At 42.8% G+C, this 19,629-nt stretch overlaps 1 protein-coding gene across 1 annotated transcript in view; it reads left to right on the forward strand.

Annotated features, from left to right (window-relative positions):
* The first annotated feature begins 1,260 nt into the window (after positions 1 to 1,260).
* LOC310725062 (protocadherin-15-like) overlaps positions 1,261 to 19,629 on the forward strand; it is a 210,646-nt gene continuing 192,277 nt past the window's right edge. The window contains exon 1 of the mRNA XM_083539669.1: positions 1,261 to 1,497. The gene's annotated coding sequence lies outside the window, so the exon portion shown is untranslated. The remainder of the gene's footprint in view (positions 1,498 to 19,629) is intronic.

Genomic DNA, 19,629 nt, shown 5'->3' on the forward strand with positions numbered 1-19,629 from the left:
GAGAGCAGAGAAGTGTGATTCCTTTAAATTTAGAACTTACTTCAGGTCCTTTTTTAAAATAACGACCGCCACTAGAGATTTCTGGCACTGCCTTCTGAATGGAGTACAGTGCTCCTTCCATCTTCAGTCAACACTTCCCCATACTTGTTTAGCAGAGCTTGTAAGTGGTGTCATGTCCCACTCCACCAGATTTCATGAATCTTTGAGACTGGTCTCAAGTCTATTTCCGTGGCCTCCCCAAACCCCATGTGTTTTTGCACTTGCTTAATTGCAGCCCTCCTGGCTCTTCTCTATGTCTCAGCTTAATCAGAAGAGTCTCTGTTTGCATTGTTCTGAATGCTTTTTTGTTAATATCTTTTCTCACCAAAGGTGTCAAGGGTTACTGTCTTGACAAGCAAAGCTTCTTCTGCTCCTACAGTCAAACAATTTAACCTGGTTCTTTTACATCCCCTTAAATCAGTAAAAGGGGGAATCCGTTTCGACCTCAATTACTATTTCATAGTCTTTCTTCTGCTTATATAAATGCATTGCTTGCTTGCATCTGTACTGTAAATGCACATCCTTCAGAAATATGGGCAAATAAGGCTGTTAACAAACTGTCCACAAAAATCCTACACTCTCATTAATATTAAACTATATGCAAACATTCCCATGAATATTCTTCTTTTGTTCTTTATTAAAGTTCCTGATTAATGATTTAAAAAGAATGCTGCCAAAGGTGTTATATTGGACCTTAATGGTGTCCATAAAGCATAACATGCCACCAATAGAAGAAGGCAACAAATTATCAGGAAATAAACGATAACAGTAATGGGAACAATAAAATTCACATTATAACCATCCATTAAAGCCATTTTTTTATGATGGTGTATTAGGGATGGTGCTTTTTCCCCCAGCAGGGTCTGTATGGTAACTCTGTAGTTCCTGTGCACAAGTAAAGAACCCATATTTTAGTAGAAATTTGGTGTGAATTGATTGTCGGTGTGTAAGCAGGGGCTACGTGCATCATGTCAGATCTTCTCTCAAGAAAATGCCGTGATGAGAGTGTAAAAGATTTACCGCAAAGCACATTTTTTTTCTCTTTTTCTTTCTTTCTTTCTTTTTTTTTTTTTGGAAACCCCTTTGCTCTCGGAGCAAATAACATTTCCGCTTGTTCGTCGCCGGTGTGCGTCGTCAGTCAGCATCAGAGAGAGAGAGAGAGAGAGAGAGAGAGAGAGAGAGAGAGAGAGAGAGAGAGAGAGAGAGAGAGAGAGAGAGACGCATGGTGGTAGATTTAATCTTCAGCACGGCTCTCACTCTGGGTAACTTTCTGAAGCTGGATCGTTCATCTGCTTTGGCTGTAAGTGGAGGATCGCATCGCTGTATGTTCCGATGCCGGAGCTAAAGGAAACCCATCTATCCATCCTGCACTGGAGCGCGTAACCGTTTGCGGAATGCGTGAATCCTCCAGTACTTTTTATTTTCCACAGATATCTGCGTGCTTTTCCAGCCAGCATGGTGAGTGAGTACTGAATTCCCTCTGCTCTCAGGCTCTGGGGAACGGAGTGGTGGTTTCTCTTTCAGCACTGATTTTCTTATCTAGAAGACGCGTCGGATGTTCTGCTCATAGTGTGGAGTTGCTTTTGGTTTGCTTTAAATTATATATGGATGGAGCATGAATCTTGTATATTGCGTTATTGTTGATTATTTAATCTCATATTATTTTAGGATATAACTCTTCACTTAACGCGTCGCTTCTTGTACAGCTGAAAGTTAGACTGCGCCCGGAACCGCGGGCTACTAGATGTAATGGTGTGCTACGTGAAGGTAGTGTAGTATTGTGTGTAGTGGTGTAGTACACTGTAGTAGGGCAAGGTGCTGTTTTGGGATATAGCCCTTAGAGAAAAAAAAAGCACTTTAAATGAACGGATTAGCAGCTTTTATCCCATCACCAGAAGGGAAACTGCACCTGTCCGGTTGGTCAACTGAACTCGTATTACCTTCACACTACACTACATTATACTACACTACACGGGGTCTTACGGGCATCCGGTGGCACCTTGTGATTTCGTTTCCCAGAAAATGCAACCTGAATCCATTATGCACACGACGACCTAATTACCTCACTCATCCACTGACTTCAACTGGCCTAAAGGTCCACCTGGCAACCACAGTGTGGATTACAATACTCTCTTTCTCCCTGTCTTTGTCTTAAACTCTTACTCTGTAAATGTGTGTTTGTGTGTTTTTGGGGAAGGGCTAGCTTAATGGTTAAGATGTTGTACTTCTGATCAGAAGGTATTGAGTTTAAATCCCAGCACCTCTAAGCTGCTACTGCTGGGCCCTTGTGCAAGGCCCTTGATCCTCATCTACTGTTTTATAAAATTGGGTATCCCATAAATGTAAGTGCCTCTGTGTGTACAGGGTTATTTTCCTGTCCAAGTATAGGAGTATCTGACAGTTCGGACCTTATCTGTACATCAGTTTGCTGTCAAGAAGCAAACAAAAAGTTTCTAAATTGGGTTTATTTGTATAGGCCTATTTATTATTATTTATTTGTAAAAGCATAGCATTCAAAAGCTGCATGACAATGAAGAATTGTCACCAGGAGTTTGTGTGTGTATATGAGAAGGAGACAGAGTACAATGTAAGTGACCTGCATTGCCCATGTGTTTCTTGATAATCGTTGTGGTAGCTCTTCTTTACTATAATTTAACATTTCAACATTAACATACAACTTTTCATTTATGTTTATCAGGAAACTCACCTTAATGCTGTCATTTATTGTGTGTGTGTGTGTGTGTGTGTGTGTGTGTGTGTGTGTGTGTGTGTGTGTGTGTGTGTGACATGCATCTTTCTCTTCTCCTTCTTCTGCTACTTCTTCTTTGTAAAGAGTTTTTATATTTCTTTATGTCCAAGGTAACAATACCAGTAACCTCTTGCGCTGTGTGGATTGTGTGTGTGTGTCATATATATATATATATATATATATATATATATATATATATATATATATATATATATATATATATATATATATATATATATATATATATATATATATATATATATATATATATATATATATATATATATAATAAATAAAATTACATTGTGCTTGACTGTATAATTTGTATAATAAAAAAATTGTATAATACTTGCATGTGGAATATTTAGTGAGCTGATGTCCCTGATGGCATCATTCTGTCTTTTTATTCATGCTAGCAGGAGAAATTAGGTACTATCAAGCGGTGGGCATAATGAATAGTGTCTCTGTTCAGCAAGCTGTGGATAGGCATGGCAGATGTGTGCACACTGAAGATCAATTAACCCATTTAATCTCAGCAGTCACAATGATGTGACATTTTGTGTTAGGTTTGTAAAGCTTCAAAAGGGCAGGTGAGGCACACCTTTCTGAGATGACTAAGTAAAAATAATTGAAATTAGAAATAGTATTGGTTTTGTGTGAGTGGTATAAATGGTCAGGTGATCAAAATCATCATGCTTGAATGTTAGAAAGAAGTGGTTTCTAGTATAGATTGATTCACTTTCAGTGAGCCTTTGCCCACTGTATGGATGCTTTTCTGCTCACCATGACTTTCTATCTGCACCAACCAGTCATTCATTTATCTCTAACCTGTCTATTCAACATTCTGACACTCAGAACACATGTATGATATGAACATTACCTGAAGCTCTTGACCTCTTTCTGCTTGATATTATGCACTGTGCTGGCTTCACATGTTTTTGCGATGGTGGCAATGTGAACTAGGTTAATTAAATGACTAGGTTAATTTAATGATTTAGATTTTAAGAAGGTGCAAATTCATCTGCTATGGCTCTTCTTGCAAGTAAAATTCATACATTCATTTTGTTGATTTCAGGAATATAATTACAGCATTCAGGAATAAATCAGTCAAAGCTTTACATAGAGAATGGCACTGTTTTATTGTAGCTATTTATATAGAACAAAAATTACAATTAATGAAGTGTCATTTAGAGAAAAAAAACCTCTTGACTGTTGATCTTCAGTTATTACATTCTAAAACAGCTTGTAAAGTATTTTTGTGTTCTGTTCATAGGTGTAAAACATTGTAGAATCTAATACAAAACTTTTTTATTTGGAAAAAAAAAAAAGACTGATTAAAAACTTAAAATTAAAAGAAAAAAAAACTTAGCTACACATGAATTTTATGGATCCAGGCTTGTCAGCTTCTTGCGTCTTGTAATGATTTCTGTTAAGGGCGATTTTCTGAATAATAACCTCACAAATTTTGGAGTGGGGATTCTCTTTGGTCTCGTCAAAGTTTGAATCATTCTTACCTAATCTAAAATTTATCTCCTGGTCTTAATTGAAGTGCAGAGGGAGTGAGGGAAAAGTAATTTAAAACCTGATCTCTTTTCTTCTCATGTGGTGGTGCTGAAGCCTTGGGGCAGTATTATGTGTTTAATCTGGCATTAAGATACAGTGTGTTTGGTCAGGCTTCAGGCACATAAAATAAACTTCAATTAATTAAACATTTTTATTGGGGGAACTACATCAGACCAATGAGGCAAGGTAATTCTCTTACAAAAAAATTTTTTTTAAACCACATCGAGCAGAGATTCAAGTTTGGTCTCTTTAAACAATGTTTGTGAGATTACAGTATGCAGTGAGGAAATGTTATCGTCTTTCTGTCTTAATTATGTAATTATTTATACAGTTCTGTTTGTCCAGCTGTTTAAGTGCCTTTATAGCCTAATGTCATAAGAAACAATATAAATTATATCCTGCATTTAACTAAATGCATGTTGTTCAATTTTCGAATTACTAATACTAATTACAAATTGCTGTTTAAACTTTAATGTGAAAAGATGTCTGCTAAAAATGTGCAATTTTATTTCCATTTATGTATAAAATCCTGCCATATTGAAAACCTGATAGCAGGCCATCACAGTTTGTCTAAAAAATCTGGCACCATTTTATTTGGAGGAAGTGACAAAGTTTGTAACAAAAGGGGCAGATTGCTGTGTTAAAAATATATAGATAACAATTTCTAAGAATTTTATAAGCTGTTTTTAGCTAAAGGGATTGTTGACCTGCTGTATTCTTGGTGATGCTGACTTTGCAAACATACATCAAGTAACTAACAGACCTCAAGGTCAGCTTTATTAAGCTATACTCAGAGGCCTGGTTAACAGACAATAGTGGCAAACACATGTTTATGAGTTTTTGTAGATAATGAGATATTCATTTCACAATTAAGTATTTAAAAATATCAATAAAGTACAGACAGAGAACAGTATAAAATATTTCAACCTTTTTTTTTTTTTTTTTTTTTTTTTTTTTTTTTAGTTTAGTAAATATAAGTATATATGTACTTGGTGTGACATCTGGAAATAGAAAGCAAGACAAGGAGACGTGGTGGTGGAATGAGGAAGTGCAGGAGAGCATTAGGGGAAAGAGATTGGCAAAACAGAAGTGGGATCGACAGAGTGATGAGAAAAGTAGGCAGGAGTACAAGGAGATGCGGCAGCAGGTTAAAAGGGATGTGGCGAAAGCCAAGGAAAAGGCATATGAGGAACTGTATAAGAGGTTGGACACTAAGGAAGGAGAAAAGGATTTATACCGATTGGCCAAGCAGAGGGACCGAGCTGGGAAGGATGTACTGCAAGTTAGAGCAATAAAGGATGGAGAGGGAAATGTGTTGACTAGTGAGGAGAGTGTGTTGAGAAGATGGAGGGAGTATTTTGAGCAGCTGATGAATGAGGAAAATCAGAGAGAGAGAAGGTTGGAGGATGTGGAGTTGGTGAAGCAGGATGTAGATAGGATTAGTAAGGAGGAAGTGAGAGCAGCGATTAAGAGGATGAAGAATGGAAAGTCGGTTGGACCAGATGACATACCGGTAGAAGCGTGGAGATGTTTAGGAGAGATGGCAGTGGAGTTTTTAACCAGATTGTTTAACAGGATTCTGGAAGGGGAGAGGATGCCTGAGGAATGGAGAAGGAGTGTGCTGGTACCGATCTTTAAGCATAAGGGAGATGTGCAAACCTGCAGTAACTACAGGGGAATTAAGTTGATCAGTCACACCATGAAGTTATGGGAAAGAGTAGTGGAAGCCAGGCTGAGAGAAGAGGTGACCATCTGTGAGCAACAGTATGGTTTCATGCCGAGGAAGAGCACCACAGATGCCTTATTTGCTTTGAGGATGTTGATGGAGAAGTATAGAGAAGGACAGAAGGAGCTGCATTGTGTATTTGTGGATTTAGAGAAAGCGTACGACAGGGTGCCGAGAGAGGAGTTGTGGTATTGTATGAGGAAGTCAGGTGTGTCAGAGAAGTATTTGAGGGTGGTGCAGGACATGTATGAGGACAGTGTGACGGCAGTAAAGTGTGCAGTAGGTACGACAGACTGGTTCAGGGTGAAGGTTGGACTACATCAAGGATCGGCCCTGAGCCCTTTCCTGTTTGCAGTGGTGATGGACAGGTTGACGGACGAGGTCAGACAGGAGTCTCCCTGGACTATGATGTTTGCAGATGATATTGTGATTTGTGGTGAGAGTAGAGAGCAGGTTGAGAAGAGCCTGGAGAGGTGGAGATATGCGCTGGAGAGAAGGGGAATGAAAGTCAGTAGGAGTAAGACAGAGTACATGTGTGTGAATGAGAGGGAGGGCAGTGGAGTGATGCGGTTGCAGGGTGAAGAGGTGAAGAAGGTGGAGGAGTTCAGGTACCTGGGGTCAACAGTGCAAAGTAATGGAGAGTGTGTTAGGGAAGTATAGAAAAGAGTGCAGGCAGGGTGGAGTGGGTGGAGAAGAGTGACAGGAGTGATTTGTGATAGAAGAGTATCTGCAAGAATGAAAGGGAAAGTTTATAGGACTGTGGTGAGACCTGCGATGTTGTATGGATTAGAGACAGTGGCATTGAGTAAAAGACAGGAGGTGGAGCTGGAGGTAGCAGAGCTGAAGATGTTGAGGTTTTCGTTGGGAGTGACGAGGATGGACAAGATTAGAAATGAGTTTATTAGAGGGACAGCACATGTAGGATGTTGTGGTGACAAGGTGAGGGAGGCGAGATTGAGATGGTTTGGACATGTGCAGAGAAGGGACATGAATTATATTGGTAGAAAAATGCTGAAGATGGAGCCACCAGGTAGGAGGAAAAGAGGAAGGCCAAGGAGGAGGTTCATGGATGTGGTGAGGGAAGACATGCAGGTAGTTGGTGTAAAAGAGGCAGATATAGAGGACAGGGTGGTATGGAGACGGATGATCCGCTGTGGCGACCCCTAATGGGAGCAGCCGAAAGAAAAAGAAGAAGAAGAAATATAAGTATATTTAGCATTTTACGTAATGAATGACTTATAGCTAGTGGCTATACCTAGCTATTAGTTCAGTATAGTTCAATAATAAGTATTTAAATGAATAAAAATATTGGCAGGTCTACAGAAATAAGACATACAATATTCTCTTTATAACTTCCTAATGCTGTTAAGATCAGATTGGGAAAATTTAAATGTTTGTATTTAATTGTATAAAAAAAAAACCTTTCTTTCGGCTTCTCCCGTTAGGGGTCCCCACAGAGGATCATCCGCATGTTTGATTTGGCACATTTTTACGCTGGATGCCCTTTCTAACACAACCCTCCCTATTTATCCGGGCTTGGGACCGGCAGTAAGAGTGGCTGGGGTTGGTTCCCCGGTCAGGAGCTATTTATAGCTCTACCTATACTTATAGCTATAAATACATTAATGACAACTTATAAATTTTTCTCTATAGCTGAATATCAAATAGACATACAGCTGTTCTAAAAGTTCTACAATGCAGATGTCATACCCTACTTTTTGTGTATTTTCTAAAACAGTGGCACTATTTTTTTTAAATAGTGCTCACTTTTTGGTGGTATGAGCTTTTATAATAAAATAAGCTGCAAGTTCCTGAGAACATTTTGAATATGAGGCTGTGATGTATCTGTACGCAAATATGTCTGTATTCAAATGCACACTGGAGTCTGGAGGAATACATTTCTCCATTTGTTGATAGGAGATTCGTGTTTAGTGATGCCTGAAATGATTTTCATCCACACGGTAAGCCTGAGAGGGAGACAGTGGGTGAGAGAGAGAGAGAGAGAGAGAGAGAGAGAGAGAGAGAGAGAGAGAGAGAGAGAGAGATGCAGACAGAAAGTTCGCAAGGAGTGATAGCCCACTGGGATACATAAAGAGGGAAGTGAATAAGGAATAGAAAAAGTAGAGGTGAAAGGCACACAAAGACACAAAAAGGGCTAAAAATGAAGAAAGTGTGAACTATAGCTGAGCTACTGTAATGTGCTAACAGCAGATACTCCATATTACTTCATCGGCCCATTCCTCTGTTTTCTGTCCATTGTGCATCATGTGGTTCAAAAGATCTTGAACGACTATCACAGTTCTCTGATTCCTTTTTCATCAGTTTGTGCCAGTCTCATCACCCTGGGCAAACCATGTAGCAGACTAGGATAGACAGAGGGAGAGAGAGACAGACAGAGAGAGACACAGTGAGAATTCCCAATGACTCAAGGTCTGGCAGAAAGGCTGTATGGGAGAAGGAGAATGCTGCCTTATTTGAATGGGGACAGGAAATTGCCAGGCCAAAACAAGGGGTTCAAAAGTGCTGCTCAAGAAAGCTGATGAGACTACAGCAGTGTGATTATGACATTAAGAAAGAGGCTTGCTTCCTGTGTGTGTAATAGCCTTCTACTGGTTTAATAAACTGATTGAATGACATTAGTTAGTTTCTCTCCAAAAATAGCCTGGACACTGTGGGCACCAAATAAAGTGTCATTCACAGCACTGTTGCCAGGTGGGTGAAATAAAATTACCGTATGTCCCCAAACGAGCATATTTTAGCCTAACCATATAAAACTCAACTCATTATAGTCTCAGGGTCTGCTGTTCCTTCATCACACTAATATGCTTTAAGTTTAATTACTGTTTAATAATGTAAGGCAACCAGATCGCACTGTTCTCCGGCTGCCATGATTCCTTAGGCTCTGTCATTATGTTAACCCTTTAAGATCACTACCTTTGTGTGTTTATTATACCTTTAACATTTCATTTCAGTGTAATAAACCAAGACTTATTATTCAATTATGAAGGGCAGTTTGTATACCTAGTAATACTTAATGATGATAATCATTATTATTATCATTAATCTTTGTGTGCATCATGATTCATCAGAAAGACATATCACAGGTGTCCAAAAATATTTAGTATCCAAACCACAACACACCTAACAAACTTCTGCAATACAGTTAGCATACTGTAAAATAGACCACACACAGCGTCCTTACAAAGTGTACTTACATTTATGTATGCATAATCATCAGGTGATGAGTAGCACAGAAATAACAAAAGACATTATTAGTCCAGGGCTGGTTTTTTTTTTTCTTTTCGTTCAGAGAGCATACCCCTATTGTTGAAGGTGATTATGCATATTAAAGTGCATTTGGCTAATTATTTTAAGCCAACTGACACATGCATAAAACATTATCTGAATTGATTATGAAAGTACAGTACAAGTGAAATACAATAGCAGGACCAATAAACATGAAGAAGAGGCATTGCATACTTTACTCTGTCATCCAATATTCAAAAAGCTTAAGTACATACAGTTGAGGCCAAAGGTATTTGTGTGCCTAGATTTGAACAATTCTAGAACAATTCCAGTGTAACTTTTCTCAAATGCACAAGTTTCTTCTTATAGAGACAGTAAAAATAAAAATAAATTTTTGGTTTGGTTTTATATATATATATATATATATATATATATATATATATATATATATATATATATATATATATATATATATACATATATATATATATATATATATATATATATATATATATATATATATATATATATATATATACATACATACAGTGGTACCTCGACATACGAGTACCCTAACATACGAGTTTTTTAAGGTACGAGCGGCCACTCGGTCGATTTTTTGCTTTGATACATGAGCAAAAACTTGAGATACGAACTCGAAACGCCGCTGCTAGATGGCAAATCGAAGCCAGAAAGCGAGGATTGTGACGAAAATTAAGATTAGCAAAGAAGAAAAAGTAAAAATTTTAAAGTTTAGGGATACGTAGTGTACAGGAGTGATAGTAAAAAACAAGTTTTCCCTCCGCCTCCGTTTATCGCCTTTACCATCACCCCCCCCCCCCCCCCCACCGCACACACACACACACACACACACACACACACACACACACACACACACACACACACACACCCCACCGGCATTTTCATTAACTCAAGTTGTCTCATCTCTAAGGAAAATACACTGAATAAAACCTTATTATATCTTTACATTCTCTTTTATTATGTTTTTATACAATATTTGTCATTTATAAATACATTTTTCTCATTCAAAAACACGTAACAAAAATAACTGGGGTGGATTTTGGGGGCTGGAATGGAATAAATGCATTTCAATTAATTTCAGTGGGGAAATTTGCTTTGAAATACGAGCAATTTGACATACGAGCAAGGTTACAAAACGAATTAAACTTGTATGTCAAGGTACCACTGTATATATATACAGTACAGACCAAAAGTTTGGACACACCTTCTCATTCAAAGAGTTTTCTTTATTTTCATGACTATGAAAATTGTAGAGTCACATTGAAGGCATCAAAACTATGAATTAACACATGTGGAATTATATACATAACAAAAAGGTGTGAAACAACTTAAAATATGCCATATTGTAGGTTCTTCAAGGTCTTCTAGGTCTGTACTGTATATATAATATATATACAGTACAGACCAAAAGTTTGGACACACAAGGTGTGACCGCCTGCCAAAACATTTAATGCTGTAAATTCTGACATTTACAGCATTAACTTCAGCAATCATCTGTTGATCAGACCAGTATACAGTCCCGTTTTTTTTGGACAAAAGCTTGTGCACGTCAGCATTTCAGGCCAGACTCTCATAATGATGGATGTTCAGTTAAACCTTTGGACCAAAGTTTGTTTATCTGTTAGAATTAATGTGTGACTGCTTCCTAAACGATGCATTGTTAAAAAGATGTGCAAATTTAAATACAATTGTTTGTACAGATGCTTGTGGTAGCTTCAGTTTAAAGTTTGAAGTTGTTATTGCAGTTGGCTAGTTAGAAGCTTCTAAAAACCATTGTCCATTTCAGGAACCTTTGAATATCCTTTTATATCCATATAACATAGAGAAACATACTTTTGAATAATAAATAAAGGAATAGCATGACTAGCATATTTTTCACACTAGCAATTAGGAGAAGACAGGACATTATTGAAATAAAACATTTAAAAATATTTCTTAGTTGATGTGCGTTCTTCAGTAAATGTTTTATGTAATAGCTGTTTAAACATCATCATCATCATATATAATTGATAACACAAATAATTTATAAAATAAATATAATAATAATATAAAAATAAAGATAATTTTTCATCTGGTCCAGTAACTAAAGTAAGGTTGAAGTCAGAAAAATTATTTAATGGATGCAATTGGATACCTCACATATAATCCAGTCAGCTTTACATAATTTATTAATGAGGTATTACGCATGACATTTATGATTACCGTAATTTCCAGACTATTAAGCGCACCCAAATATAAGCCGCACCCACAGAATTTTACAAAGATTTTTATTTTTAACATAAATAAGCCGCACCTGTCTATAAGCCGCAAACTAATGAACTTTACACAGACTTTAACGAAAGACAGTGTCTGTTACACGGTGAAACGGGTAAAATTTTTCTTTAAGAGCAGAGCGGCATTTTGGGAATAGCCTGCTGCCACATTTTTCCGCTATTACTGCATGTGTGCAAGACTGAGGAATATGTCCTTATTATTTTCTGATGCTCATTTCTAAGTTACTTTGACTTACCTGTAACGCTGTTGGCAAGAAAAATGAAAAAGCACGAGTTTTGAAAAACCTGTCTGTGCTTATATGATTTCTTTTGCAACTGAGTTAGCGAGCTTTCTCTTGACCCTGACTCAACGCGTTACAACGGCTTGTATCTAAAGAGTAGCCTACCAAGAAAGTCATTGTTCACTGTCTTCCTACGTCCTTTCACAACAATTTCAACAAGTTTTTCTTTTGGCATCGTTGTGCGTTTAAAAATCACCATCGGTGAAGCTTTTCTCCCGATGCCGTGCAGCTCATAACACAGGTGAAGTGCGTTTTTTCATGCCCGGTTGTTTTCAGCGTGACGAATGATTCGCATTTCCTGTTGAGAGTCCGAGTGAGCGGCAGGTCAAACGTCAGAGGAACCTCATCCATATTTATGATGTGGTGTGGCCCGATTCAGTGGGAGCACATCTGATTTAATATAAAGAGTTTCATTGGTTCACCTGAACCCGTTCGCAATTTCATTGGTCTAATGTTATGGGGCTCAGTTTTTTGGCTTGAAGTTTGTGAAACCGGGAAAAACCCAGGAAAAATCCATATATTAGCCGCTTGTTTAAGCCACGGGGTTCAAAACGTGGGAAAAAAGTAGCGGCTTATAGTCCGAAAAATACGGTACTCAAGTTCGAAATTAGCATCACAATAAATGGACTTCTCTTGTTTCTAAATATTTAAATTGTGAATGTATAGAGGTATTAAGGTCAACATTTACAAAGGGCAAAAATCCAGGAACAATAAAACACAGTATTATGTCATCATGGAGAATCTTGTTTTGCTTTCTGTTCCTTTGATGTGGAGTACAAAGAACATCAATTATGAATACTGTTTACAAAAGAAATATCAGACATATGATTATTAATGACAGCTCCTCAGTTCGTTCATGAGCTTGCATTCTTGCCTGTGTGGAATTTTGTAGAAGTCGACCGATATGGGTTTTTCTCTGGCTGATGCCAATGCCGATATTTAGAAATCATGGCAGCCGATGGAGGATAAACGATGCAGATTTTTTGGCCGATATGTTTGGATGGTATTCTTTTTTCCACCTTCATCTTCTAATTAATAACATTTAATTAATAAGACATGATACACAAAATTGCCTTAATTAAACGTATTTAAAATACCACAAGCCTTTCCAGTCAGTGCACCTGTAGCTTAAACTGCAGCTGGTCTCTCTTCAAATGTTATTCTCATTCTCACTTTAAAAGTAGCATCACATTTAACCGATGAAATAAAGAAAGATAGATAGGGAACGAAGTATAAGATCTTAAAGCTCTCGGAAACACCAAGCTGACGGTCGGCCGGCGGGCAATGTCAGATGGGATTTGAGTTTTCGTGGGCTTTTGTTTTTCCCTGTATTCCGCACCATTGGCTCTTGTCGGACGGCGTCAGCTGTTTTTTGGCAGGTTCTGCATGCAGCGAAACTCGTCGGCGAGAAAGAGAACTTCAATTGGCAAATGAGCACGCAAATAAACCCCCGTAACTGACGAACTGTAATTTTTGCCATTTGTCCTTGCAAATAAGCAGACATGAAAAAAACTACACAAATCCGTTCGTTATGATCGTGGCAATTATTGGTGTAAACGCTGCATGCTTTAGATATTTACATTCCTAGCTCTTCCGGTTTCCCTGTTTGGTTGAATAATCGGCCTAGTTTCCAGCACAATTGGCTGATGTTGATGGTCTAGTGGCTGATAGTCTTAAAGCTTTTTTTTTTTTTTTTTTTTTTTTTTTTTTTACTTTTTAGGTTGCTACTGCTGGTTTGTTATTTGATTTGCTTTCTTTTAATTTGACCTGGATTTTTGACATTGCCTTCGTCTTTTAGTGGTGTATTGATTGGCCATTGTTAGCAATGAATTTATTTAAACTATCCACAAATCTAAATATGAATTGCTTTATATGCATTAGAAATATAATTGCTGTCCAGTGTTGTGGGGATAGGCTCATAACCATAATGCTTTGTTTTTATATTTATTTTAACGAGACCAGTGCACCTGTCATTTGCAGTATAGTGGACTCGCTTGGGAAAGCAATGCTGGGAAATGAATGATCTCATCATAGATCATAGACAGATCACCTGTTCTGCTCACTGGCTTCAAATGTCCTATTTTCCTATGAATCATACACCACACACCAATTTGTTACATGCAGTCTGAGTGTGTGTCAGCAGTTTTTTGTTGTTGCTTTTGTATCTGATCCTGAAACAAAGTGTCCTCTGATGTACTTGCATACAGAGTGCACTTGATGATTCAGATGTAGCACATTATTAATCTGATAGCAGTCAAAATCAAGGCAACTAAAATTAATAGGGGATAGAAGAAATGCCATGTTATTGGATAATAATATTTTTCCTTAGATGGATCTATCAACAAGAGAGAAGTGACTTTTTAGTGAAAAAATTAGACTACATAGGAAAATATTTCAAAAGCCTATGTATGACAAAATATTTGAACAAGCTGTAGCAATTGTTTAGTAGCACCAAACCATTATCATCCATCAGGGGCTGTTAATGGTAAATGTCCAGAGCTGGCTGCAAAATGGTCTCTTTTTTAAAACATAATGGGCCAATAATTAAATCTGCATCTAAAGTTTGTGACCATTAATTGCTAGTCATGTAGGTAAGATGTTAGAAAAAAAATTTACCATATGATTTGTTCCTTGTATCCATATGGCTTTATTATTGTTTTCAGGTTGATCCTTTTCTATGCCCTGTCATGTAATAGTTTTGTTGCCAATTGTGATCACTTGCTTTATGTTCCCACTTCCCAGTTTGTCTATTTATAACCGGATAATATCCTTGTTAATATTATTATATATTTCTGATGTCAGCCCGCTTGAGCACTGCAGGCATTACCGCCTCAATCATCGAAACGCCCCCTCCCAACCAGCTGCACGGAAATGGCGTCTAATTTTCTGGCACTTATAAGGACGCCTGAATCCTCCAGACAGTGCCAGATTGTCTTTAGGCTTGCCCTGATCACTCTCCAGCGTATTCTCTGTTTTGTTTGTTCTTTTGTTTCTGACCTGACCCTTCTGTCCTCCGGTTTCCCGGCTCGGCTCAGCTCGGCTCGAGCTGAACGCGCTCCGGTTTTCCGGCTCGGCTCTGCTCTGCTCACGCTGAACGCGCGTTTCGGTTTCCGGCTCGCGCTGAACTCGCCCCAACTTCCGGCTCGGAATCCTCACCCTCCGCGCACATCAGCTCCCTGAATCGGCTCCCTGAATCGGCTCCCTGAATCGACTCCCTGAATCGACTCAAGCCGATTCAGCTCTGCAAAGCTTCTCTCCCCTGCTCTTTTTGCATCTGCCTTGGATCCTATAACCTGAACTATCTGACAGAACAATCTGGCCAACATGGATCCCATGGATGTACCTGCCTCTAGCGCCACTTTAACAGCCTTGTCTCGCCGACAAGCGGCGCAGGAGCAACAAATCCAAAAGCTCTCTACTGGGGTGCAGGAAATCATGGGATTTTTGCGCACATGTTTTGGTGACCGACTCACCACAGGTGCTCCGCCACCGTCGTCACCTGCTGCCCCGGCCCGGCAGGCCCCTGCTCCTCCTACCGCCCCTTCGGCTATGCGTGAGCCTCAGCTCGCGCAGCCAGCCCGGTTTTCGGGCGACCCTGACTCCTGCCGATCGTTTATTATGCAGTGCGACCTGATTTTTAGCATGCAGCCCTCCCAATTCGGTACAGAGCGCTCCAAGGTGGCCTACGTCATTTCCCTCCTGTCAGGCTGAGCCCTAAGGTGGGCCACTGCGGAGTGGGAAAGTCGATCAGCCAACTGCAGATCGTTCGCCACCTTTTCTGCCAAACTCCGGAAGGTCTTCGGCACATCTACGCCACGCCAAGATGCCGCCCGCTCCCTGGTCTCGGCCGCACAGGGGCATCGCTCTGTTGCAGAGTTCACGGCTGAGTTCCGGACCCAGGCCACTGACAGCGGATGGAATCGCATTGCGCTTTACGATACTTTCCTCCAGGGCCTCTCCTCTGCCGTTTAGGACGAACTTGCTGCTCGTGATCCACCCCAGGATCTGGATTCACTGATCTCATTGGCTACATGCATCGATCGGCGCATAAAGGAACGCCGCCGGGAGCGTGGTTACCCCGTTTAGAGCCTAGATCCTCACAGTCCTTTAACTGCGAGCTGTTCCCCATCTCGTGTTTCGGGTTCTGGCACCCGTTCTTTCTCTCCGCCGCAAGCCATGGAGATAGGACGCCACCACCTGACCCCCGCTGAGAAGGAGAAACGTCGGTCTATAGGTCTATGCCTCTACTGCAGTGGTAAAGGGCACATGGCCGCATCCTGCCCAGTAAAAGGCAAGGCTCGTCGGTAAAGGGGGGAGCACCCACGAGCCACTCCTTCCCCGCTCCCTCCAAACCCACTATCTTGGTCCACCTTCAGGTTGGCCCCGGAGGCACAGAATTGGCTGCCTTCTTCAACTCTGGGGCTGATGCCGAATTCATCGACCTCAAGCTTGCCCAGCAACTGCTGGTTTCCATGGAACCCCTACCTGAAGCTCTGCTGATCAGAGCCCTGGACGGCAGCCTTTTACGCCGGGCCACGCACCGCACTAAGCCTCTACTCATGTCAGTGGGGGAACGACATCAGAAGTGGCTTTCCTTCCTGGTCATCTCCTCTCCCCAAGCCCCCATTATGCTCGGGTTCCCTTGGCTTCAGAAACACAACCCACGTGTTGATTGGATGACAGGGCGTATTCTGGATTGGGGTGTGCATTGCTTCGGCCACTGCCTTGCTTTCCCTCCACCCAAACCACTGCCAGCTGTCACTCACGAGCACTCCGATTTAGCATCAGTTCCTGCGATCTATCATGGCCTTGCGCGCGTGTTTAGTAAGGCCTTGGCTACCTCCCTGCCTCCCCATCGGCAGTTTGACTGTGCCATCGAACTGCTTCCCGGAGCCAGTCCCCCTGTATCAGTTATCCGCCCCAGAGAGGACTGCCATGAACCAGTATATCCAGGAGTCCCTGGCAGCAGGTATCATCCGACCATCCTCCTCCCCAGCTGGGGCAGGTTTCTTCTTTGTTGAAAAGAAGGATAAAAACCCTACGCCCATGTATTGACTACCGGGGTCTTAATGCGATCACTGTCCGGAACCGTTACCCCTTGCCGCTTATGGCCTCGGCGTTCAAGCTCCTGCATGGTGCCACGATCTTCACTAAGCTGGATCTACGCAACGCGTACCACCTGGTGTGTATCAGGGAGGGGGATGAATGGAAGACCGCCTTCAATACCCCAGCCGGTCATTACGAGTACCTCGTCATGCCGTTCGGCCTAACCAACGCCCCGGTCATCTTTCAGGCTCTAGTCAACGAGGTCCTCCGTGACATGCTCAATACGTTCGTGTTTGTCTACCTAGATGATATCTTGATCTTCTCCCATTCCATGGACAAACACGTCCGGCAGGTGTGTCAGGTCTTGGAGAGACTTCTCAAGAATGGGCTCTACGTAAAACCCGAGAAATGTGAGTTCCACACCTCACATACCTCGTTCCTGGGATACCTGCTTTCAGCCGGTAATATCCAGAGGGACCCTGCCAGGGTCCAGGCGAACCGGGACTGGCCGACCCCCACCTCCCGCCGCCAATTACAAAGGTTCCTGGGCTTCGCCAATTTTTATCGCCGCTTCGTAAAGGGCTATAGTTCGGTGGCGGCACCCCTCCACCTCCTGACGTCTTCCCTCCGCTCGTTCTTTTGGGACCCTGAGGCTGGGGAGGCATTTTTGGAGCTTAAGCGGCGATTCACGGAGGCGCCCATCCTCATCTTTCCTGACCCGCCTCGGCAGTTCGTTGTTGAAGTCGACGCCTATGGCATAGGAGTAGGGGCGGTGCTCTCCCAGGTCTGCCCTGAGGATAACCGCCTGCATCCTTGCGCCTTTTTTTCCAGGCGCCTTAGCTCCTCGGAACGTAACTACCCGGTGGGTGAGAGGGAGCTCCTTGCTGTCAAACTCGCCTTGGAGGAATGGCACCATTGGTTGGAGGGTGCGGAGGTCCCCTTTATGGTCTGGACGGATCATCGCAACCTTGAGTACCTCAAATCGGCTAAGCGACTCAACCCCCGACAGGCTAGATGGGGCCTTTTCTTTGGCCGCTTCCAGTTCTCTCTTTCGTACCGGCCTGGGAGCCGGAATGTCAAGCCTGATGCGCTCTCTAGGGTTCATGCCCTGGGGGAGGAGAAGGAGCCATGCCCAGAGACCATCCTTGCCAAGTCTGTGTCGGTCCACACCCTTAGTCTTGCCTTGAAGGAGCGGGTCAAGAATGCTCGAGACAGGGGCCCTGTCCCCGAGGGTTGCCCCACTGGTCTCCTGTTCGTCCCCGAGGGTCTCCGCTCTGGAGTTCTTCAGTGGTGTCACAACTCCCCGTTCTTCTGTCACCCCGGTCAGCCTCGCACCTTGTCTCTGGTCAAGGCACGCTTCTGGTGGCCTTCCATGGTAAAGGACACCCGGGACTTTGTCGCAGCCTGCCCCGACTGTGCTAAACACAAGAACCCTCGTGGCCGCCCCCAAGGTCTTCTTCGGCCCCTTCCTATCCCGAAACGCCCGTGGTCGCACATCGCCATTGACTTCGTTACCGGGCTGCCCGTTTCCAATGGCAACACGGTCGTCATGACGGTCATTGATCGGTTTTCTAAGATGGGCCACTTCATCGCTCTACCCAAGCTGCCATCTGCCAAGGAAACCGCCAAGCTGGCCCTCCAGCACATATTTCGCCTCCATGGTTTCCCCAGAGATATCGTCTCGGACCACGGAACCCAATTCTTGGCGCAGTTTTGGAGGGAGTTCTGCCGCCTCCTGGGCATCTCGACCAGCCTCTCATCTGGGTTTCACCCCCAGACGAACGGACAGACCGAGAGACTCAACTAGGATCTTGAAACTGGTCTCCGCCTCCTGTGCAGTCGGGAACCCTCCTCCTGGTCGGACAAACTTTTGTGGATTGAGTAGGCCCATAACACTCTTCCCACTGCTGCCACGGGACTTGCGCCCTTCCAGGTGGTCCACGGTTTCCTGCCGCTAATTTTCTCCAACCAGGAACCCCGGTCCGCCGGGTCCTTCTGCCGCCCTTTTCTTCAGACGCTGCCGTCGAGGCTGGAGGACGGCCCGAGCTGCCCTGCTCAAAAATGGCATAAGGCTTTGCCAGGGGGGCAACCGTAGGCGGCGCCTAGCCCCCCAATACCGTGCCGGGCAACGTGTATGGCTCTCTACTCGGGACCTTCCCCTTAAGGCCACCTGTCGGAAGCTCGCCTCACGCTTCATCGGCCCCTTCCCCATTTCCAAGGTCGTCAATCCCGTGGCCCTCCGACTCAGGCTCCCCAGGGCGCTCCGGGTCCACCCTACATTTCATGTGTCTAGGGTTCGACCCGTTCGGGCCTGCTCCCTGGTGCCCTCCGCCAGACCCCCTCCACCCGCCCGGGTCGTTGATTGGGGTCCTTCTTACACCGCGCGCCGCCTGCTCCGCTCCCGTCGTCGTGGTTGGGGCCTTCAGTACCTTGTGGATTGGGAGGGCTATGGTCCTGAGGAACGCTCCTGGGTCCCCTCCCGCTTTATCCTGGACCCTGACCTGATTGCTGACTTTTATCGGGCCCACCCAAGGGCAGCCTGTTGGGGCGTCCGGGGCCGCCCTGGACGGGGGGGTACTGTCAGCTCGCTTGAGCACTGCAGGCATTACCGCCTCAATCACCGAGGAAACGCCCCCTCCCAACCAGCTGCACGGAAATGGCATC

This window comes from Silurus aristotelis (genome assembly GCF_946808225.1).
Source record: "Silurus aristotelis genome assembly, chromosome: 4".
NCBI lineage: Eukaryota > Metazoa > Chordata > Actinopteri > Siluriformes > Siluridae > Silurus > Silurus aristotelis.